Source organism: Amblyomma americanum, chromosome 1, assembly GCF_052857255.1.
Source record: "Amblyomma americanum isolate KBUSLIRL-KWMA chromosome 1, ASM5285725v1, whole genome shotgun sequence".
NCBI lineage: Eukaryota > Metazoa > Arthropoda > Arachnida > Ixodida > Ixodidae > Amblyomma > Amblyomma americanum.
This window is the reverse complement of record NC_135497.1, coordinates 112,255,810-112,279,584: the sequence shown is the minus strand read 5'-3', so window position 1 is coordinate 112,279,584 and position 23,775 is coordinate 112,255,810. Positions and strand designations below refer to the sequence as shown.

At 51.4% G+C, this 23,775-nt stretch overlaps 1 protein-coding gene across 1 annotated transcript in view; it reads right to left on the bottom strand.

Annotated features, from left to right (window-relative positions):
• Positions 1–21,103, bottom strand: part of LOC144113471 (condensin-2 complex subunit H2-like) — a 36,609-nt gene extending 15,506 nt beyond the window's left edge. Inside the window, exon 1 of the mRNA XM_077646560.1 lies at positions 21,031–21,103. The gene's annotated coding sequence lies outside the window, so the exon portion shown is untranslated. The remainder of the gene's footprint in view (positions 1–21,030) is intronic.
• Between the last annotated feature and the right edge of the window lie 2,672 nt (positions 21,104–23,775).

The window sequence follows — 23,775 nt, the reverse complement described above, 5'->3', positions numbered from 1 at the left end:
AGCAATGAAATGCTGCCTCGGATCATGTTTACACAGTAAAACTTCCTTTCTGCTAAGCCATTAGTTCACTAATTTTCTGTTAAAAAACGTAGATAGAAATTCCGCTCAGCTCATTTGGTGTCATGTCCTGGAAAGTGGCGTTTGTACCAATCTCATATTCTTTAGTCGACATTTGGTGTCGCTTTTCGCTATGAAAGGGAAGCAGCCGTCTCTTGTCATGTGCGTTGTGCACGTTTCCGCTCTGGCAACTCGCCATTTCTTTGCTTCCAACACTCTTAACTGCCTCAACTGCCCCGCACACATCGCATACTCTCAACATCTCTTCATCTGCAGCACAGCTCTACAGCTTCTCCGCATTATCCCATACCTCCCCCTGTCTCACAGAGTACCTGACTGCTTTCGACGTGGTTGCAGTTACAGCAAACCCTGGTGGCCCGCACCATCTACACAACGTATACCTTAATTGACGAGCGATTAAATGCTGTTTTCTCTCTATATATACTTGCATGGTAAGGTGCAGGACACCGCCATAGGTGGCTAAATCATTGCAACCTTTCAGAAACGTGCATTTGAAACAAGAAAATCCAACACAAATTTTAACGCGACGTGACAAAAGGGATGACAGCAGGTGAAATAGCGGAAAGAGTAAATATAATGGAGGGCAAGGTGATGGTGTGTTCCGGATTAATTTTGACGATATGGATTTCTCTAATGGTCACTGACATCGAATAGAGGATGGTCGTTGCATTTCGCCTCTATCGGCATGCGGTTGGCGCGGCCGGAATATGATCCCGTGACCTTGTTCTCGGTAGCCGAACCCTGTAACCACTGAGCCACACCTGTGGGTATGGCCAAAACCTATAGCGCGCATTGTTCTTATTCCAACTTAGAAATATAGCTGTAAACCCTCGAGCATATGAATGCGCTTCCCAAACATTTTGAACTCGCGCACTACTTGCATGTACTCACAGCGCTCCAAAGAAATATTTTTACCGAAAAACTCTGACACCCACGTCTGAATAAGCCGGCGAACCTCTCACGCAACGGAGCAAACGGCGCAGTTCGGCGCGCCCAAATTTCCTTCCTCCGTGGGAGCGCCCATCCTTCCTATAGTCGGATACATTTGCAGATGCCCCTCAAAGGAGGCCGTCCAGCCAATGGCGTGGACCGATTTTCGTGACGCCGCGGTTACTCCGATTAACCCGTTGTTATTCCCCTTTCATCCGCCACCGCCTGCGATTTCACGCTAGCAGGTCCAAAGGGATCGGTCGCTCAAGGGGGAGAGGGGTGGAATCGGTTGACGCACGCCATTGGCTGGTTGAGCTCCTTTGAGGGGCATTTGCCGCTCCGTTCTTGAGTCGTGCCCGACTATAGAGACTGGTTCACGGCGCTTCCATAGCGTAGCGTCGATTTCGCTAAAATCGCCAATATTCTGGCTATAACGAAAGTGCTAATACGGCCACGTGCCGACGTGGATTTTTTTTTTTTCATAGTTAATATTCTGACTCTATGGATCGAAAGCGCCGTCCACACAAGGACACGGCACTTGCTCAGGCCTATCCGGAAGCCCGGGCCCGATCCGGCCTGCGCCACGGCCGGGCCCTGAAAATGGGCTGTTTCGCCGGGTCTGGGCCGGGCTCGGTAAAGCGATAATTCAGTATACCTGTGCCGGGCCCGATATTGAAGCCGCGGGCTCCAGTTGGGTTCAAGCTTTGAGCCCTGCTCCCGGGCCTGGCCTGGGCCTCGAATTGGGGCCCGTGCAGTGCTCTAGGACACACTCCTATGCACCCTTCTTCTCATTTTTGGTAATCGTAGCGACAACCACTGAGGTATCGCTTCTCTGTAGCCAACCCCACGCTGCCTTCGACGTCACTTGTTGCGCAACGTACGGTTCTGGACCGTGCACTTTTGGGCGCAGAGACTCCCGATATAGGGGTTAACGTGCCTCCTCTACAATTCATCAAACTGAATGCCCCAGTGATGGCCACAATGACAGTTTCTCTCTCTCTCTCTCTCTTCGTCAACGTCTCCGGCGCGTGTGTTCAATTTGCGCGGCCATTGGCGCCTGCAGTGGCCGGTGGGAGCGCACGCGAGCGGCGGCGGGCCTCTTGAACGGGACGGGGGGAGGGGGGCGGCGCGGAGCCTCGAGTGTACCGTTACAGCGCCGTTCTGCTCGAGAGCGCACGCGTGCGGGCTGGCACGCCAGCTTTGTGACGTCACGCGACGGTCGCATGCCTCCCCTCGAGCGGACGTCGGAACAGGCACCACCTGCCGCCGGCCAGGTGGCTGGACGCGCGCGCCTGCGCAGCCATGCGATGCAATGCGCTCGTGCAGAGAGCGTGCTGCACTGTCGCCGGCCGCGGCGGCGGTACGACACGACTGGAAATCACCGTCGCCTCCATCGGCCGCGTCAGCTGCCGCCGCTCTCCGTCCGCCGAACGGAGACAGCACGACAGCGAGCAGCATGCCCCCCTTCCTCCCGCGGTTATTCATTTTACTCTTTTTGATTCGCCCGCGCTTCGTCCGTGCGCGATGCAGGCATCTTCGAACGTGTCAGCTCCCGCGGAACGGTTGCTTGTTCACTACCCAGCTGGCGGTTCACCCAGGGCTGCATAGCACATCGCCTTGCGTCATGACAAGAGGCCCCCGAGCCCTGCTCTATAGAAACGCTCATTACAAAGAGCTAGACGCATCCTTATGGAATTCGGCACCTCGCCAAAAAATTGCCGCCTGCGCAAGTCCACAAAAGTCTGAAGTGGCTGAAAGCGCGTGGACGGTTTACTGCTCCAAGTTACAACCTGAGAATGAGCGATTATACTAACTCTAGCGAATCGGCGCCAACTGCTGTCGTGCGAGTAGTGAACCATTAGCCTTTTTTTTTTTTTCGATGAATCGCTCTGCCCAGTGAGCGACCTGGCGGCAAGCCGCTGCCCGTTTGAGGTTGCGTGCGACGAGAAAAAATGGGAACCGTTACCTTGCCCTATTCCTTTCATCGTCACTGGACGACAGCTGTTCAGGCAGCGAGTGAAGTGGCGTTGTTCTCAGTCGTTTCGGGGCTGAAGGAATTGAAATGCTTTGTTAGCAGAGCAACTTGCGGACGATCTGAATCTCCGGGCTCTGCAGAAACGTCTCCTGTAGCTGTTGGCTGCAACTGATTCTCTTCGTGTAGGCGTCGCGCAGTGCAAGCTGGCGATATCAGAACGCTTGATGCGGAAAAACGAGCGCACTGAATGGCAACTTTACACGCCGGCCATGGAAGTCCGGCAAGCATGATTTCGTTCCCGGCACCGGTTGAGAAACCGACACATTCATTCTGTGCTCCAAATTTGAAGTTCCTCAAAGTTCACTGAAACATTTGGCGCTTATTCTTTCTTCCGCAACATAAATGAGCCCGGCATGGATGTGTTAATTTTGGTTCTTTACTTGACAAATCAAGGCTGCGGCCACGAGGCACGTCGTATTGCGGAGAGCTTCGCAGTAATTTTAGCCACCTTGCGTTCTTTAGTGTGCATCGAAACATCGAAACACGGCCGTTTTTCGCATTTCAACGCCGTAGAAATGCGGCCGCCGTGACCGTTGTAGATGTATATCGCCTTTAGGAAATCCATATACGCCACCTCGGGCTCTGCAGCGGAACGTCTTGAAGTCTGCGTCAGTGCGGAGCTTTTCTCGCGACAATAATCTAAGCATTGTGTTCCGCAAATTGGGACTCAATATCACTTCGTGCTCACACTGGGGGAAACGACTTGAAAAGTTGGGCTCGGAAAATGAAACAGACAAGAACAGACAGCATGGAAAGCCCTCGCATTGAGGCCGAAGTCTCTAGTTGGAATGCCCAGGCAGGCGCTGAAATTGCATTGCAAGAGCTCCTTTTATAAAACCGTATGGCAAGTTTCAAAGTGCGAGCTCCTGCGTCACGGTGCGAGCCTCCAGATATGGTAGAAGTGTAACGAAGCTTGGGGCAATAGGAAAGTAGAAAACAAAAAGAAAGCAGCTTGTGGCTTATGGTCGCTGCTTCCTTCCAGTGTTTTTGTCGCCTTTGCCTTGTTACCGTTTTCAGGGGCCTTTCTGCGCGCGTTACAGCTCGCCATTCGGTGTTCGGGACATGCGTCGCCACGCGCTTCGCTCGTCGCGTGCGGTCCACGAGCAGCGCTGATGGGCTCAGATGTGGGCCCCGGCAGCAGGCACACGGACCTCCTCGCCCCTGAGGTGTCTGCGCGCGGCAAGCGTAGCCTTCAGCGAAGCGCAAAAAGACATCCCAACGCATTACGCGGCGGGGACGCACGAACACCGTCTGGCGCTCGGTTCCGTTAGCACAGACGCACGTGATCCCGAGGACGTGACCCCCCCGGGGGAAGGGAGCCCGCGCGGGCCCTCACTGCTCAGTCTTTACAGAGGAAAATTTAACAAGCAGTAGAAAAGCAGTGGAGGGAGGGCGCCGAACGGGGGTCGAAACCCGCGATCGGACCCGTTAAAGCGGGGCTTCACCGACCCCCCCCCCTCCCCCCCGTTCCTGGTTCGGTGCTTTGAATGTGCGGAGCGCGAGCCCCGCAGGATCGTTTCGTTTTTCGGGCGTGGGTGCGACTTGCAAGGCTGCGCGCGTGTACACGCGAGCGTTGATGTTTTGCCCGTGGAGCAGCCCCTCTCCGGGCGGCCGTCTTCACCTGTCTAGTTTGCGGTGGACGGCGGGAGAGGGCGGCTAGCCCGCACAGCTGTTCCATTTCAGTTAGGGCCGGGGGGGCATATCCGCAGCGATCGGCGTCCACCGACGGTTCGTGTTTGCCGCCGAGGGGGGGAAATGGACAGGTGTCCATTTCGCGAGGCTGCTGCCAGCCTGTTTCCGCCGGAACCTGACGAGGATGCCGGGTCGCGTGGCCCCCTCATCCGTTGCGTCTCATTGGTTAGGTGCGTGCGCGGGGCATATCGCCCCGGCACGGTATTGTTGGCGGGGGGATCACCGCCCGGGCTCCAGCCCGACGAGCGGACGTCCGCTCCCCTCTCGACGGCGGTGCTTGGGCCTTGCACCGCGTTGCGCTCCTTCTCGAGAGTTTGGCCCGCTGCGGCAGAAGGAAGAGGCGGCTGCATCCGCGGCATTATGGCGCCAGTGTACGCCTGTCGCCAATGGGGGACCACAAGCAGACACGTTCTCCCCTTGCCCCCAGCGCTAGCCACCTTTACCTGCGCCTGCTCGGAAATGAACACAATGCCTGCGGTGTCCGGTCTTGGCTGTGTGCAGCACGAAAAAGTGCTTCATCATGCCCCCGTCGTGTTCTGCGCCACATGTCGCACAGAGAAACTGAAGGGCGCAGCTACCCAAACGGTCCAAGTTCATACATGTAAGGTCGCCCCAGGCTTCGTAGTAGTTATGAAACGCGTACTGTGCAGCATGCTCTAATCGATATGTCGGCGCGAAGAGCTTGCCAAGAAACATGAGCGCTCACGCGCTGCGCATTTTTATTTTAACACGTGGTACTTGCCCGTGGCATTTTTATTCTAACACCAATCAGTATACGAATCGGTGTCTCACTGTATCCGTTCATCCCGTGCAAGTACTTTCATTATTGCTTCCCTTGACAGCCTCACGGAATACAGAACAAAGGTTGAAACTCGCAGCAACACTCATTCGTACATTGGCGGAATACAGAGACCTTTTATAAAACTTAGCACCATGGGCGAGAAGCAGCACTCAAGTTAATTCCGGTGTGTTCGTGGACTTTATCCTTCCAAAAAATGATTCTTAGCATGTTTTTGCTATGTAATAATTCTCCCTGGTGTGGGGGGTTACCACCCCTCGCGTTTGTTTGCCAACATGTGCAATGGTGCAAAAACCACGCTTAGGTTACAAAATCATGAATACAGAAAGCGCCAAGCCAAAAGCAGAGAGATATGAACTAACTTCTGCAAAATCTCTCGCCGAATCATAGTTGTATCTAATGCACGCGAATTTCAGTTTAATAAATGTCAGCCTATACTCCTGCTTTCGATTTTATTTTGCAGCGCTCTAAAGTGCTGCTTCAGGGTCAGAATGTATATGTATATAATCTCTGAATACGTGCATGCATCATTTCGGAAGAGTTTACTCCGATGGCAATATAATAGTGCTGCATTCAACAAGTGTATGGAAATCTCCCAAGGGGGAGTGTATAGATGCCAGTCAAGCGAGCACTTACTTATTAGCAGCCACCCAAGTTCATCCGCACGGCATTTTCTCTTGTGGCTGCTCTAAGGTGGATGCTAATGCGCGATTACTCCCATCATTTAACGTCAATGTTTAGCAGGGCTAGAGCTTTTGTTCGGGCTTTTGTTTGGGTTGTACTCGCCCTGCCTCCCCTCGTTACGCTAAGTTTAGCAGCCTGTCGGAACTGCTGTGTACACATTAAATGCGTTGACTTTCAGCGTTGTGGTATAAATGCCTTCGGGAGCCATTTGGATGCCTTACATATACTTCGGTTCATCAAAATGAGGGCTCATTTCGGATAAGTGAACTTTCGCCTATGCAAATATATCCTGTCCACGCGATCCAGTGACGTGCGTTCAATTGGTACTCCACTGTAAAAGGTTTGGTTTGGTTTATTTGGGTTTAACGTCACAAAGCGACTCAGGCTATGAGAGACGCTGTAATGGAGGGCTTCAAACAATTTCTACCACCTGAGTTTCTTTAACGTGCAGTGACATCGCACAGCACACGGGCCTTTTGGAATTTCGCCTCCATCGAAATTCGACCGCCGAGGCCGGGATCGAAACCGCGTCTTTGGGGCCAGCAGCCGAGCGCCGTAAAAACCGAGCCACCGCAGCGGCCCATTAAATGTGAGAATGACTTTTGCGTATTATACGTTAAGAGGAAAACCAGTTGGAAAACAAAAAAAAAACTGCGCGTGACACACAAAATTATGGAAGTGTTCAATAACTGAATGCTCACATTTTGTTCCTTGTCATATTGCTCACGACTGTATACGTATCCGCAGCGCCCGTAGGTAGGAATTATTGAAAGGGGGCAGGAGGAATATATGCATAAAGCAACAGGCCAGTGTAATAAAAAAAAAGCAATGCAACAATAAATCATTTTCTGTTAGCAGGAAATATACTCGCAGAGTCTGCATGCGGAGGCATTTCCACATATCAGTGCAGCTGATGGCATGACAGTGTCCCGTCTGGTGAGGGGGAAGGATAGCATCTCACACGAATATGCATACAATTCCCAAATAACGAAGAAAATCAATGCCTTAAAACACTGCTGCTTCGGGGCTCATGCGGGTCCTCTGTGCGCAAGAGAAATCCGGAAAAGCAATAAAATCAGTTGATATAGTCGGCGCTTGTCTCCCCTTAGTGTTCCAATGTTTCGTCCCCTTGTGCTGCTTGTCGAGATTTTCGCCATGCACAGTCGCCTATATAGTCCAGGCCCACGTTCTGATAGAATTCTCAGTGAAGACGGATGGGTAGGGCCGCATCTTATAACGGCATGCGATGACGTGCAGCGAGTGGGAGTAGGTGTCAGGGAGGGTGCCCTTTATCCTCTTTACTACCATTTTGGTCACCTGTGTACAGAGTTTTCAGTTAAAACTGTACAGTTTCTAAAAACAGGCTTTCTGAGTCAGAAGGACGCTTTTTGTTCAGCATGGAATTGTCATCTCTGTAGTACATCAGAATACAGCTAAGACGCGCTAATTAGCGGGCTGGTTAACTAATACTGAATAGTTATCAATTTTAATTATTATAGCTAGGCTCCTTAATTATTGAGAGGCGTGTAAGCCACCGTAAGAAATATCCATATCAGTTTTTAGAATTTCGAAAACGCGGTTACCATCGGTGATGTGGCCTAGCTGTGACTTAACAAATTTAGGCTTTCTCTACGAATTACGTGCACTGGAGAGGTTGCTTTGCCTGCAAGCTACTCGAAAGCGCATGTATTTTGGCGCCATGTAGGCAGACTTTGTTGGGCCACAGCGACGCAGGTAGTCGCGTTTTCGAAATTCTAAAAACTGACATGGATATTAATTACGGTGGGCTACATGCCTCTCAATAGTTAAGGAGGGTAACAGTAATAGTTAAAAAGTTAACAATTCAATATTAGTTAACCAGCCTTTGCTGTATTCTGATTGCTGTACCACTGGCAATGCTATGCCGAAAAAAGCGCTCTTCTAACTCAAAAAGCCTATTTTTAAGGATTCCGTAAAGTCAAAGGTGGAGCAGTCCCTGTATAAAAATTTTCGGAAAGGAAGTGTGACAACGGTGACTTATCGGTGGTGGAAGGCTATGACGCTGTTTTAATCAGTGGCGTACCCCGTCACTTCAGCGTGCCCTAACCGGGCATTAATAGACGGGTGACCTCTAGCGACATCGTTCTTGTGCTGATTTAGACTTATTATGCAACTGCCTGACTGAACAGTATTCAAGGACAATGGCGTTACGGAGAAGTTTCGTGACCAGACAAACTATTGAAGGACTGTGGTATGGCGTACGACAATCGTTGAAGGGGATCTTGCACACCACTCCAGACAGCTTGTTCAAACTAAGCGGGGTTAATTTTACAAGCCTTTAAAATTGCTGTCCTAGATAAACTTTCTGATCTTATACTTTCAAACATCATTTCTCCGCCGCAGTGACTCACTGGTTACGGCGCTCGGCTGCTGACCCGAAAGATGCGGTTTGGATCCCGGCCGCATTGGTCGAATTTCGATGGAGGCGAAATTCTAGAGGCCCGTGTACTGTGCAATGTCAGTGCACGTTAAAGAACCCCAGGTTGTCGAAATTTCCGGAGCCCTTCACTGCGGGCGTCCCTCATAGCCTGAGTCGCATTGGGACGTTAAACCCCCCATATGCCATAAACCATAAAAATTAACTCTATCCTTCAAACGTGAAATACTTAAAAATAGAATGTTTTTACGTGAATTATTTTCATTAGAACGGAATGTCGCAGCATACAATACCCGTCACAATGAAAAAAAGAATGTTCTCTACCCCTCATGCTATTTGCTTAAAAGAAAAGTTGCTTTTTCACCCCTCCAACACTCCTTAATTATTACAAGAAAAGTAGTATCGACATTGTAACAACTAAAAATGAAATACGGCAACACTACATACTGCGTACCTAAAGTTTCATTTACATTGTTTTTTCGATGTTCATTCTATGTGTCCATTCATGTCTCAATCTATGTATTCACTGTTTATTTTACTTCATTGCAAAACAACTAAAAATTAAATATGGTCATACTACGTACTGCGTTGTTTCATTGATTTTGCTTTTTTCATGTTAACTTTGTGTTCATTCTTTTGCCCCCCCCCCCCCCCCCCCCCCCCCCCGTCTATGTATTTCACTATCGCGCTTTGAGGTACGTGGCGGTGGTGAGAGAGAGATGTGGGCTGCATGCATTTGCGCTAGTTGACAACGTTGTGGCAGACACGCGGCACTGCAGCAATAGACCGCAGCGCTCATTGGGTGACCACAACCTGCCGCGATAAACCATTAATTTAACTGCCACCTGTTAGGGTGGCAGGGTGGGCGCGCTGCCTATCCAGTGTGCAGAACGCACTCAACGTTACAGACGCCAAGCCGCGTCTACATGCCCGATACACCACATTTTTCGCTCTCTAACGAGGTTCAGCAGTAGTTAAACCGCAGCTAATTTTTGGTACCACCCGCATCCCTCTGCGACCACTGGCTCGCCTGCGCCGGCCCTGCGAAGGCCGCTCCCCATTACGGTTTCGAGGTCCAAAGATGGTCGGTACGAATCCCTCTCACAAACCAGACTTAACTTGACTAACAACTCTGTGCGCCCAAGCGTGCCGATTCGTATTCCACTCTGAACCCCTCTGCTTCAAACGGGTAGGCCACAATTTTGTCGCCAATGACGACCGCAAGTGGCACCAGTGTGGGCCGCTTAGAGGCAAACCGGCCGCCCGCCGTGCCGGCCCGTCGACTGCGCTGCGCGGTCACGTGATGGGGGATCACATTTTGCTGACCTAAGATTTGATCACATGACAGGCCGCCATCTTGAAATCTCGGACGGACAAGAAACGTTCGAATGCGAGCGGTAAGAGCTAACCCTCTTAAAAAAAAAAAAACAGGGGGGGGGGGGGCTACGCAGCACGCAGATTTTTGAGAAGTATCACGTAGATCCCGTCCGCGTTGTCACGGTACGCCCACACGCAAACGATCTAGGCTTTGACCTCCGCCAACTCTGTTTTCTCAACTTTCTCTGAAGGGTTACCGTTTCGGATTTAGCGTTAGCACAGGCAAACTCACGCCACCGAGAGAGGCAACCGACACGATCGATCACTCAAAGATTGCGCAATTTTTTCACTATCCAGTGGGCAGGTTGTGATGACGCCACAAGGTCACATGACCTTGGTGGCCCACCTGCCTCCTGGGTTTATGTCTGGGGACCAGAGGCCCTAGTTTTTCGCTCACAAGGCCGGCACCGGATTTTCCTGCGAACGGACCCTTTAAACGCTGTCGCGTTAAGATGGAGGAACGCCGTCGTGGAGACAGAAATGGAAAGAGAAAGAAGGAAAAGAAGGAGGAAAAAGAGATAGAGGAGGGAGAAGATAGAGAGCCAAGCCAAAAAAAAGAGAGATAAGAACAGAAAAGAAGTATAGAGAAACAAGACGAAGGAGAAGTTAGAGAAGAGAGAGGAGAACAGAGAACGACTACGAAGAAGAGAAAGAGATGATGAAGGAAGAAGGGACCGAGTCAAGCCAAAAGAGAGGAGAGAAAATACATTCTCATAACTGCTTTTAGTGACATTGTGAAATAAATGGGAATGAAGAAGACCGAGAAGAAGAAGCAGAACGAGAAGACAGAAGAGGAATAAGAAGCAGATGGAGATAAAAAGAAGAAGAAAGGCTACTGATTAGTTAGAAGCTGATTTTCCTCCTCGAATGTTTCAACTAAGCTGTAGCCTAGTTTAGCCAGTAATAATTTAGACGCTCGTTCCCCCGCCACGGCAGGACTATTGAAGGGAGAGTGGAGGAAAGGGACGCGCCGCTGTGCAGTCCGGCCACGTTCCCGCGTACCTCCTTCGCCTATTTCGGTTATAAATGTTGCGGTTTTTTTGGCGAGCCAATGACAGCCTCTCGCTCCTGATGTTACGCCAGACATTTACTCCAAATTCGAATGGGCCTATATGAGAGTAAAAAGGGCGTAATCTGTCCTCTAGCGCAATCCCTTTTAGGGACAGGCTATGCTGCTCAAGTCCTGGGTCGATTTCGATTGCTAAATATCAGAAATGATTACTCTTGGAAACGCGGGTACCGTACATATGTGACTAAGGGTCACACTCACGTTTGGGACCCTCCCCCAACTTGGTGTGGCCAGTAGAAAAAACTCTCCGCAACAAACAAAAGCACGAAGGCATTCCGCGGAATGAAGTACTAGGTGATAGATACAGATAGCGTCAAACTGTAATGGACAATAAAGTAGTTTCTCCGGAACTTACAGCTTTAAAATTGAACTCAAAAATGCCGCTTTCGGGAAAGGGTCACACCCCAACAAAATTTCGAAAATTAAGTGCAGCCCTTACCTGCACATATACGGTATATTCGCACCGCAAAGCATAGTAACCTGACGCAGTTAGCAATGGGAGCAGGCTTTTAAACGTTGCACTAGATGTGTTAGGTTAGGAAATAGAGGAGGTTGAAACACCTGTTAAACTCTTTGCTACTTTGGAACTTCGGGTGTTTTCGAGAGGGAATTTGTTTCTATTGTGAACCGTGTGTATTCCGTATTTTTAGTGATGGAGATTACCCCGTGGCTTGGCAGGATATCCTGCCCTTAAAAGGGAGGGCGCTAGAGGAGAGCTTACTTCCTTTTAACTTTCCATATAGGCTAATTCGGGTTTAGATCGTATACGAAGTCGCAAGGCAGGATTAGCTCGAGAAATCCGCAGCAGGCATCGCTGCTAGCCGCAGGAAGGTGAAGTAAAAAAATATTTGTAAATTATGGACTCGCTTTTCAGCACTTACACGTGGCATGGACGCTGCATGGTCTTTGCTGCACATAATACACGCATGTTATATCCACTTTGAAAAGAGTTGCATAGACTCTAAGACTCAAGTGGAGTGGTTCGTGCTTTTAGTGGAACGCCGTACGAGAGACCACAAGATGCAGAGAATATGAGGAAACTGGGAGCACGGAGTAAGCTGAACAGTACAGCTCGGAACTCGTGGTCGTGTTCGGTATTGAAGCCTAGTAAGCTTCCTAGCGCTAGCTTGACGGCATTATGTTCTCCACGCGTCATTTCTGTCACATGCTAAGCTCCATACGCCCCAGTAACTGCAGCTTAGGTTCCAGGGCAGCTGCGAGCAGTATGACTTGGGTCGCCGGCGAAGTCATTGCGGGTGTCATCGGTGACAAGCTACGGTGCATGATTTCGTTTGTTTTGAACATTACGAAAATCTCGCTTGGTGTGACACACGATTCGAAAATCACACTACGCTTGTACAGCTGATGCTACAGATCCCATACGGGGCGCCGTGCCGGGTCACGCACTCGGCGGAAGCCAACCGATTGCGCGGCGCGCGTAGACACGCGGCGAGCATCAAGGAAGAGGCCGCCGCGATTTCTCTTCTGCGCCGTCAGAGAATCGGAGCTGCCAATTTGTTCCAGCCGCTGGAAGGCCGCCAACGTCGGGCTCGCGCTTCCCCCTCGAGGCGCCTAAGCGCCGCTGCCCCAGCGTCAGTCATCGCGCCGTTGCCCGGCCGTGCAGGTCGATGCGGCGCGCGCTTCTCCGCTAGTCGGTGCAAACGAGCTGCAGCCGGCGCCGGCGACTGTCGACACTTTGTGCTCGTCCTGCGGCTGTCGCTCACCGGAACGGGGCTATTTTTTGCCGCTGGCAGCAGGGACCGCGAAGCGCTCATGTGCCACGCTGGCCGAGGAATGCACAACGGACGCGATTTGTCAGGCCGCAGCGCGAGCCTAGGCGCACTAGTTATGCTTGCCGCCGTGTCACCGGCTGGCTGTTCGGACAACAGCCCACGATGCATGCACCAGACTGCATGCATGTGTGACCCTGGGTCTCGTCTCAATGAGCCGCATTCGTCTTCGGAACTCGCAGCTTTACCGAGGGCACGGTGGCTCGTGGAGTAGAATCGTGGCGGGTACAGTAGCGCGAGGCAAAAAAAAAACAACTCAAAAACGGGACACGCAAGGAAGGCACGCAGGACAGGCGGTTTCTAGCAACAAAGGCGTTTTATTGCCAAGCTTGGTATAAATACTTGTCAAGAGAAACAAAGCAACGAAAAACAAAGAAGCAGCAGCAATCGTGGCCGAGGCCCTCATGATTTTTTCCCTCTTTTATCCTTTAGGTAGATTTTAATTGAAGAGGGCTACATTTGCTTCAATTTTCGCTCATACGGCAAATATCAAACATGCTCGAAGGCTCACGATATAGTGGTGCACGCTATTTGCCTAAGTCAGCCTCATGGAGTGGAACAAGTGCGTCAACTTCAATTACGGAAGTGAACTGGAAACAAACCTTGATGACAGCCTTTTTCGGGCTCATGTGCACGCATGCACTTCAGCGCGGGATCAGCACTCAGACACTTGTTCCACATCTCGGAACGTGAGTTTGCTTCAACATGATGAGCATACCCATTTTTTAGCTATATACCATATAATCGCGACAACGACGACAGTATTTGAGATGCTTAGTTTCCCGCGGCTATCCTTTGGCAAGGATGCACGTCCCCACGCAGTCGAAGACGGTATATCCTTTCGCTCCGAGAGACTATATGTCGTCTCATCCTTGATGATTCTGCATTTTTATAGCGCCATGGCACAAGATTTTTACTTCTACTGAGAGTGGGGTCAAAGACCCATTTCCCAAGCACTTCACCCCAGATAAGCCGAGCAGCAAGCCAGGGGAAAGCTTGTGCCCATTGTGTCGCCGGTGGGTACCCGGCGGCGCTGGGGATCGGACCCCGCACCTCCCGCATGCGAGGCGGATGCTCGAACCACTAGGCCACGGCTGCGGTTCGTCTCATCCTTAGACGTTTACCTCCTCTCCTGCATCCTTCCTACAATCCGGCAAATGTAGTGTGCCCCACGTCGCTTCTATATTCAGTGATTGTCCGCGGTGGTCAACCGAAGTATTCGGGCGTGCGATAGCAAACGTTCCAGCTGATCGCACGCCATTTAGGCGCGCAAGCAGTTTTAAGAATATGGTTCCCGATTTTCTGACGCCGGTAGCAGCAAATTGTGAGGCCGAATGTGCAGGTCTCTACTTTATGGGGGGATCTATAGCGTTTCTGAGGTGGCTTCCTAACAAGGTATTCGGCCAACAATAGTTCTGAACGTTCGTTACAACAGTGATTTATTATAGTTGTTGAAAGTGGCCTGATAGGGAAATGCGGAAAGCGCTCATCATAACGTCACAGCATCGTTTTGATGCTAGCTGCCCCAATGCACAGCCATGTTCAACGGCCCCGGGACCTACGGCGTCGCGATGTCCTGTATACAACCTGTTTGTGTACAGGGACAAGGCTCGTACGCAAACATATACACGCAGGCTCGAAAGCAACTACTTTGAGCGTTTCGCGCTGTAATAGTTTACAACAGGTCAGTTATAGCGCGAGAGAATGATAAGAATAGAAACCGTAAACATCGTTCAGGTCAGGTCGGCACGCGCACGGAGCCGACGGCGGCATCTTCAGAGGGCGGAAGGCAAGCCTACCGCTAATAACGCTGCCAGTTTTTGCGCCCGGGCCCTTCAAGAGCCGAACGCACTCCTGGGATAGGGATGGGGGGGGGGGGGGGGGGGGGGGGTAGAGAAAAAAAAGTATCGGCGCGAACGCGCAAACAGGAAGCGGGGCGCTCAAAAATAATTGTAAAGTATTCGACGCAATCTTTCAAGCTTCAATAAAAAACGAACAAACAAACAAACAAAAAGTTGGGACCCGAGCTGCGCGCACTTGGCGGCGCCCACTTTAAAAGGTTTAGCGGCAAGTCAGCGGCGGCCATAACAGTTTGTCTGACAGCTCGAGGAATTTGTCCGAGGAGCTCGGGTGAGAGTTACGACCGGGACGCTTCGCAGAGGCCGCTCTGCGCGCTTGCTAACAACGCCGTTTACCCGCTCGTTCTTCAGAGACAGCGCATATTTTACCGTTTGGCTTTATTCCTCCTTCTGAGGCGAGAGGACGCTCTATAATAGGATTCAACGCAAACACGAGCGTAGCGCGAGTGCGCACCAGATCTGCGCTTTTAGCAAGAAATGATAAACCGTAGCAGCAGCGGAAAAATTTACTGACCACGGCCACAAGCTCCCAGTCTGGCGATCGCACGCATTTGCACTTCAACCGTCTTCGCGCACGCTTGTCAGTTGTAGAGCTTATATATATGACTTGCACCTGCGTTGCCGACGATGTTGAATAATCTCGCTCATAATTTTTCTGCAGCGTTCCGGGCTTACGCGAAGCCGAAATAAATCGACCACCATATAGAGTCTCGTGCAGCCACTACTAAGGCACCAAGTTCAACCGAAAGGAGGGGCGTAAATGTAAAGCATATATACAGCGCCGGCGTCTGGACTGCGTAAGGAGCATGTCGACACCTAACTGTTTACATGTGTGAATAAAACGAATTTCAAACGGAACTCGCGTAAACAATTTGAATTTTTGATGGGCGGAGTTACTGACAACAAGCGGTGCCACTGTTTAAAACGCTCTGTCAGCGCGCTTTGTTCCACGTTCGTCGTCTGGCGTAAAGAGGCAAATTATACGTCACTGGCTGCTCATGCACCTTCTTTCCAGGAAAGCACGGGTGGTGGGATGTACTGCTGCAGGTCTACAGCAATCTTGTGCTTAAAAAAAGCATATGCATGCACAGGAGCGCAATCCTTTCACTGGATCAAGTGCACGGGTTTGGGAGAATATCTATCGTACGAGTCTGGAGTGATGCCGCCTCGGTCGTTTTGCATGCGGGTACACTCAAAATCGTTGTTTATATAGGCGCAAGGGCACACTTAGTGTAATTAGAAGCACTGTTCAAAGAAAAAAAAACAAGCTAGCTAAGACTACTCTGTTCTTGAGTTTGTCGTTCACGACTTAAGTTCACGCGCATAAATTGATTCGCCCCTTCCATGGATGCATACTCTCTGGGAAAAAAGCATCGCAGTCATTGCGCCTCAATTAACGTTATGTGTTTAAAATCTTATTAGGGGTTTTAACGTCCAGAAGAGACACATAACCATGGAGTACGCCCGCGCGAAAAAGGCCCCTTCTTTTTAACGTGCGCTTATATCGCACAGCACACGGACGCTTTTGCAGTTTGCCTCCATCAAAATAAAGTCGTCGCGGCCGGGATCGACAGCGCAACTTCTGGATCAGCAGCTGAACGCCGAGACACTGATCCACCGCGACGGATGCGATAAAATTAAAAAGAAAGAAAAAAATGATTGATATATATGGGTAAAAACAGTAGTCTCGCAGCCTAAGACTCCCCCCCACCCCCGCTTGGCTCAATTCATTCGCGAGGCAAACGCCGTTAGAGACGCTATAGTTGCGCACAGATGGATAGCGGGAAGGTTGCACCATCAGTGGATGCGGCGGAATAATGACGCCGCGCGGGCGGCAAAAACAACCGAAGCAGGGCTGAAGACCTGTCTATCATCACGTTGGTTTCAAGGCGCTCCACAATGCTCAGAGCAAAGTGCCTGCCGCTGAACAGACGAGAAGATCGCCTCGTGGGCCACACCAGCCGGTCTGACGCGGGGCGATGTTGGCCGCACTGGCGCGGCCGTCGTATACCGCTTAGCTGCGCCTGCAGCCGGCCGGCCGCACTGCATGGCGAGCAAACCGCCCAGATGAAAGCCACACTGGCGCGACGTGTAGTAAACGATGGCGCCGCACGTGCGTCGCAGGGTGCAACCCCGCTTCTTTTCCTCCTCGGCGAGCTTTTATCTCGCGCTTTCCATTTTTCTTTCTCCCAGAGATCATCTGCTTCCTGGCGAGGAGTCAGCAGCCGCAGTATGGACTGCGGAGCGCGCAGGATGCGCACAATGGGGGAAAATAAAGCAGGCCGGGCATTTGATCTCCGGCCGGGGTGCACGGCTTGAGGGACAAGGTGAATCCGGCCGCTTTTCTGCGCGGGGCTCTCGAGTCGGCCGCCGCCATTATCCGGGAGCAGCTGCTGATGTCGCGGAATTGAGGCAGTCCCTGCAGGCGCGAGGCCGCCGGCGCGTGCACAAAGGACCCCGGCACGCGTCCTTTGTAGAGTGCAGGCACGCGCCACGTGACATATGGGCCCGCCATTGTTTGAAGAGCAACCCGCCCGGCTCGTGCCAGATGGCGGGCGTTTTCGCGCCGCCGCCGCCCGATAGCGTCGGTGTGCATCACCTGTCCAGGGGGGGAGGGGGGGGGAGTGCCCCCTCTGGTCGCCGCTCGGCCGAAGGACCCCCTCCCCTCAACTCCTCCTTTTCCTTCCCCTTCCTGCGGACGTCACCTGCTCAGGGTTCGTTCCAAGTTACCCCCTCCCCTTTTCTCCCCTCTCCCTCCTAGCGGTCCCAGCTTTGTTTCGGCTCGGTCCACAACAGAAACGGGCGAGGGGGGGTGGGGGGTGCAGTGAAGCCCTGTACCGACGCTTTCCCCATTAGCTCACCGGCTGAGCGAGGTTTGCTCCAACGGTGAATTCTGGCTGCCGCCTAACGGGACAGGAGAGAGTTGTTCCCGCTTCTCTTTATTGGAACCCTCCACCGTTCGCCACTCTCGCCTACTTCCGTCTTTGTGTGCACTGCTAGTTAAGCGCGCGGCTCGTGGTCTGCGCCGGGAGGCGGGCTCGGGGTTGCGACACATGGGTGAAGAACCGCGGCCGGATCCTCCGGGATCCCAGTGTTTCGGCGCTCCGCAGGTGGTGCTGCCATACGGCTCGGGTCCGGCGCTCCGATGGGCGCGTTCATAATGCCTGCGCTCGCGCGCGGGGCTCGCTGTGACGGCGCACGACCGGTCGACAATGGGCGACCCCCGCGCCTAATTGTATACGGCCAGCTACCGTTAGTAGCGGCTGGCGTGCCGCGGCAGGCGCCCGTGGCGGATCGCGCGGGACTCCAGCGACGTGTAGCGGGCCGCTTATTGACAGCGCTCCCTGGCCGAACCGGGGCTCAGTGCCGGGTGCTAACCCCAGATTGGCGACCAGGTGCTGGCTCTTTTTTTTTCTTCTACGCCCGTGTTTGCTGTTTCTAGACGCGGTGGCGCGTGCTCTTGCGGAGCGTGTCGTTGCGTGGTATTACGTCCATGAGGGCGAAGGAAGCAAATGCGCCCGAGCTTGGAAGCGAATTTTCATCCACGTTGGCGATAGTTTTTGTCAGAGAGACAGCACTGTTGTTTTTCTGTGTGTTTGGGCAAATTCCATGTTTCTGGTTGGACCAAAGCACGACAAGAAAACATGTTTGCGATGTTTAATCGATTTGTCATTTTATGTGCCAACTACTCTGACTTTTCTTCATCCGCTTGTTCATATTTTGACAAGGATGGACGCAGGAGAAACCCTGAGGTATAAGTAAATCACGAGTTTAAATGCATTCAGCGCTGTCCTAATTCGAGTTCATGTGAAACAGATGAATGGCATCATCATAAACAGGCCACGAAGAATGATCCAAGAATGGTATGTACTGAACGAAGACCTTTCTTCAAACCCGAAACTGTTGCGGTGGCTTCCCCGCAATGACTTTGTGTTTGTGGGCTTTGCGCTACAGGAAAGCCCACCGTTGAAACAAGGTTCGTGTCCTTCATCGCGTTGAGAGTCTGCACGTAGTAAACCGATCTTGTCTTTATGCACATTTGCACTTGGCCTCCCAGAAAAAAAGGCTCGCTTAAATTAGGCACACGGCTCCCATTCCATGGCGGTAGGTGTTTTCTTTTTATGAAAGGGGCAGTGATGGTTCAGGAAAACAGCCACAGAACAATGAGCGCATTCTCGCCTGTGAATGCTGAATTGTGTACTCAGACGTAAACAGAGCAAACGTTCAGCAACAAAAGGAATGACTGGAGTCATGAAGGACCAGTTTCATAAACACGAAGGGAGATTAGGTGTCATGTTCTTCTTGCTTTCATTCCTGGCATTCAAGGTGAAGGAACTAAGAGTACACAGGGCCGTTTGCTTTCTATGGTTTTCAAACTGTGCGCAAAGATTTTTGTTTCCCTCGTTGTTTTTTTTTTTTTCCGAAGTGAGGTTGTTGTTATCAACTGAGCCATTCATGGGCCCCCAATAATAAAATGAAATTGCTATTAAGTTTCACGCGTTACAAGCGACTATGCTTTCTTGTTGCCGTGTCTAATGATAGTTGTTTTTGCCTTTGCCGTCACGTACCAGCTGTTAACGCCGCCACACCTTACGCCGCTGGAAACGTGCTTGACCGTAATAGTGTGAGCTTACCCAGGGGTGACCGTATACCCCTTGAACTGCGCACTGGAAAAGCATTGCGTCCGATGCGGACGACATTTGCAGGTCGAAGGCTAAACCAGAGGAGAGAAAAGCCAGGCCAGAATTTTATGCCATATTTCAATCGGTGATCCGGAGCAAGTTTTCTTGCTCCACGAAAACGAAGAAGGCTGTTTCAGTGGGCAGTTTGGATTAAGGTCTGAGTTCTGATTGAACCGCGACGGTATGGTCTCTATAGACTCCTTAGACATCTTTCTCCTTCGAGGATTCGGAGAACTGGATCACCAACTGGAATACGCCATAAGATAACAGCTTCTGTGGCTACCTCGCACCGCAGCTGTTACCACAAAAACTGGACTGTTCGTTTTCACAACTAAATCACACTGTTACGCCGTCAGCGCTCGCTGCCGGCCCTGTTAATCCAACATACCTGCCTCAATGTGACAAAGGGATTATTAGCCTGGGACTCGTCTTACAGCCATCCGTACCGAACTCAGAGGGTGGTAAGGGGTGTCGGCAGCCCTTTCTACTCGTCGGCGACCGCAGTTGTCTCGTGACGAGGGCTAGTCGGGAGAGAGAGAGAGCACGACAGGGGGCCGTGCGCGCGTGTGCGCGCCATGCGCGGCGCATATGCGGCGGTGTCGCCGGCAGCGGCCGTTGCAATTGAGCGCGTCACTCATCCGCAGTGCTCCGTGCTGCACGGCCCCAAAATAACGAGCCGTGGCGTGACAAATTGGTGACAGCAGGCCAGGAAGGATGGGCCCCTCGCGCGCCCCGCTTGGCTGCAGTGCTTCCGCCCACGCGGTCGCCGACTGAGCTATGGGCCGTGCACTTGCAGCCTTTCTCCCCTCGGCGGCGCCACGCGGGAGCCCGCCACGAACTAACAAAGTTTAGCCTCGTTCGGGAGTCGACGGGAATGCCGATGCTGGGCGGCTTGCGCAAACAGCCGGCTGGTGATGTCCGCTGGCATTAGCGAGACTCGGTGCACGAATCCTTTCTCTTCGGACGCTGGTCTCGCTTCAGTGGAGAGAGAGGGGGGGGGGGGGGGGACCTCTTGTTGCGTGGCTTAAAGGCTCTGTTTCTGCGTTCACCAACACCTTGTCGTAAGCAACGTTGTCTATTGCTGGTCTGCTGTCGTTGTGGGAAAAGGATGGCTCAGGCGACAGATTGAAAGTCGCGGCGTTTTTCCTTTTTTGTCTTTTTTGTTTTGGTGGTAGACTCTCGCTGACGTGTGCTCTCAAATAGCTTCAGTGATGGATTTCCTTTTCCTACCCTTCTTCTTTCATCTGTCTCCGCGGGTCGCGCACATGTGGACATGTTTAAATGACTACATATGCTAGACACCGCACTCCGGAGAAACCGCATATAAGCCCTCATGACTTCTCGGGATAAATGACGGAGAGCGACTGTGTGAAGTGTTGCGACTGCGTGCTTGAGTGTGTCGAATGTACAGCGTGTGTGTGTGTGTATTCGTACTCTCATATTTTGCCCTCTCGATCTGAAGATTTTGGGCCCACCGTGGTTTCCCGATGAGCACCGGCACCACGTATTGCTAAGATTGTGTTGCAGCCAAGCTGTAGCACCGACGCGGCTGCGCTGCTGTCGTTTTAAGGGTTAGCAAGACTTTTAGCAAGGCTGGTACCGCTACCGCTACTGCTTACCGCGTAGCGCGCGCTGTCAACGCGCATGGGCAGATCACCTTGAGGGCAGCAGATGACGCCAGGGGCAATCTTTTTCTCGCAGGCCCTAGGGTTTAAAGAAAGCAAAGGTAATGTGAACAAATCTGCGGCAGACATTAGCAAAAAACGATTGGAAGATTTTTGCCTCAAAAGCACGGTGGTGACGTAAGGATCCAAGTTCAGGATTAAAAACTGTTCAAACGTACAAGTCGATAGAATTTACATATAAATAAAAAATGGGAAATTTGTAGATAATTAAATTCGGCTGATTGGAAATTTCTAATAATAATAATTGTTTTTTTGGGGGGAAAGGAAATGGCGCAGTATCTGTCTCATATATCGTTGGACACCTGAACCGCGCCGTAAGGGAAGGGATAAAGGAGGGAGTGAAAGAAGAAAGAGGTGCCGTAGTGGAGGGCTCCGGAATAATTTCGACCACCTGGGGATCTTTAACGTGCACTGACATCGCACAGCACACGGGCGCCTTAGCGTTTTTCCTCCATAAAAACGCAGCCGCCGCGGTCGGGTTCGAACCCGGGAACTCCGGATCAGTAAATAATTAAATTTGGCAGATTGTTTAGATAAATATACAGAAGAAATATTAAGCATGGTAGAACCTACCACCACCTTGTTTCAAAGGGACGCTCCTAACATGCATTCATCCATGCACGCACTTTTACCGTGTCGGGACCAATGAGCGCATGCGCACTGGCGGCGCGCAGTACGCGGCAAGAAGTAGCCGACTAGTCGGATCTTCATAGAGCGCGTCGTGTGTTTGCACAAGTTAGCTGAAACACCCTGTATAATGTGTTATCTCCGGGAATGCAGCATTGAGGTGAAGCTGGCTTAACATTTGTGAAAGGGGTTCATCGGGAAAAACGGATTTATTCAATAGCCCCACTTGCCACATCATTCCCTTCTGTGGTGCCAGAAAAAGAAATGAACAAAATTGAAGCAGAATGGAGACTGCTCCGCAATAGAGAAATGGACCTGCCGGCAGATGCGAGCGTTCAACGCTTTTGGAAACGAGTGAGAGACGCCTGGCAAGGAGATGGGAGCCCAATGTTCCCTCTCTTGAGCGACTTCGTCTACAAGCTTCTCTGTTTGCCGCACTCCAGTGCAACAGTGGAGAGAGTTTTCTCTCAGATCAACCTGATGAAAACAAAGACCAGAAACAGCTTGATGACGCAAACCCTGGCAGCTACGCTTCACGCCAAGCGGGTTCTAAGAGGGGCCAACATTTATGACTTTGCAGTGAAAGAACGCTTAATTGGCCTCATGAAAAAAGAAATGTGTATGCAGTAGTGAAACTCAGTCGGGATGCCACCCGAATGACGTGTCCTATGTTTTAGCGTTTGTTTGTTCACGCCAACATTTGGGCACAAAGTGGATTTTCCCTCGCTCTTTGACTGCAGCCGGTGAGCGTAAGTGTTCACTGCGAGATTTTCGTTCTTTTCAGGGCTTAGGCCAGGATTTATTAGGCTTTGATATTAACTAATGTTTTCTTAAGCCGTGATCACGTGGTACGCGAGTTTGCATGGGAAATCAATGTGTTATTTATATCAAAGTTGCTACCAAAGTGTGGTAAGAGGGTCTCTGCGAAATAAAAGAGTTCACAATTCAACTACGCACCTTTTTTCCATGCCTGAATATTTTTTTCGCATCTAAGGAAATCTAGGGAAGTTTGAGTGAAAATTTGGGGGAGAAGTGGCTTTCGAGGTTGGCAGCACTGCCGGAGACCCTCCGAGTCACCCGAACGTGCTTTCAGCGCGCGTTGTTCCTCGTGTTGCCTGCGTTGTGGTCGTAATCCCAAAGTGTTTCAGCCAAGTTTTGAGCATCCGACCACGTGCAGCCGATCTAGCATGAGGTACTGCTGTGCGTTCGGGTGTACGAGCACCTACGGCCGCGACGATGTCGTCTTCCACACTTTCCCGAAAGATCAAAAGCTCGCAGCGCAGTGGTTCGTTGCTGTGAAGAGGGAGAATTTCAAGCCGACCAAAGCAAGCGTACTCTGCTCGAAGCACTTCCGTGACAGCGACTACGTGCAGAGCTTGTCCCTAATGCGATCGCTAGGGGTTTCTGTCAAAGGGGCACGGCTGAACCATGACGCGGTTCCTTCACTATTTTTGCACAAAAGAAGCATGTCACCACTGTCAAGAAGTGCATTTGCTAAAAGAAGGAAACATGAGGTGAGTGGTTCTACTTCCGATTTTAAATTCATTACTCTGCGGCAATTCTGGTCTCATTTGCGTGTGGAGCTTTGCATGAAGCGTTGACCGCGAGTAGCCCACGCGGAGAGCGATCCCGCGATGGTACGGGCACAGCCGCGCCGCGCGGCTGTACTCGGGTTTCCTTTTCTCGCGCAAGGGGATATGCTATAGAGACCCCTGCGCTAAACGTCACTTAACTCATCAACGAAACACTGCGGATGATTCCTCGCGTGCAGACGGGACGGGCAATTATAATGGCAATGGCCCTGCGCATGCGCACTGGCGCCTCGCTATTCCTCTATGTCCCTAGCCGATAGCTTCCCACTTTTTAAATCTGTCCAATTCCGATGTGGTTATGCAAATGCGATAAGTCGGCAGGCGTCATACTATTCTTACGAGGTAAACATACATTTCGACGATCACCTAACAGCCGAGAACGACATCACATACGCGGTGTTCTTGCTTTGATAGAAAAATTTTCAGTAAAGAGCAATCCAGGAATCCTGTACGCTTTTTA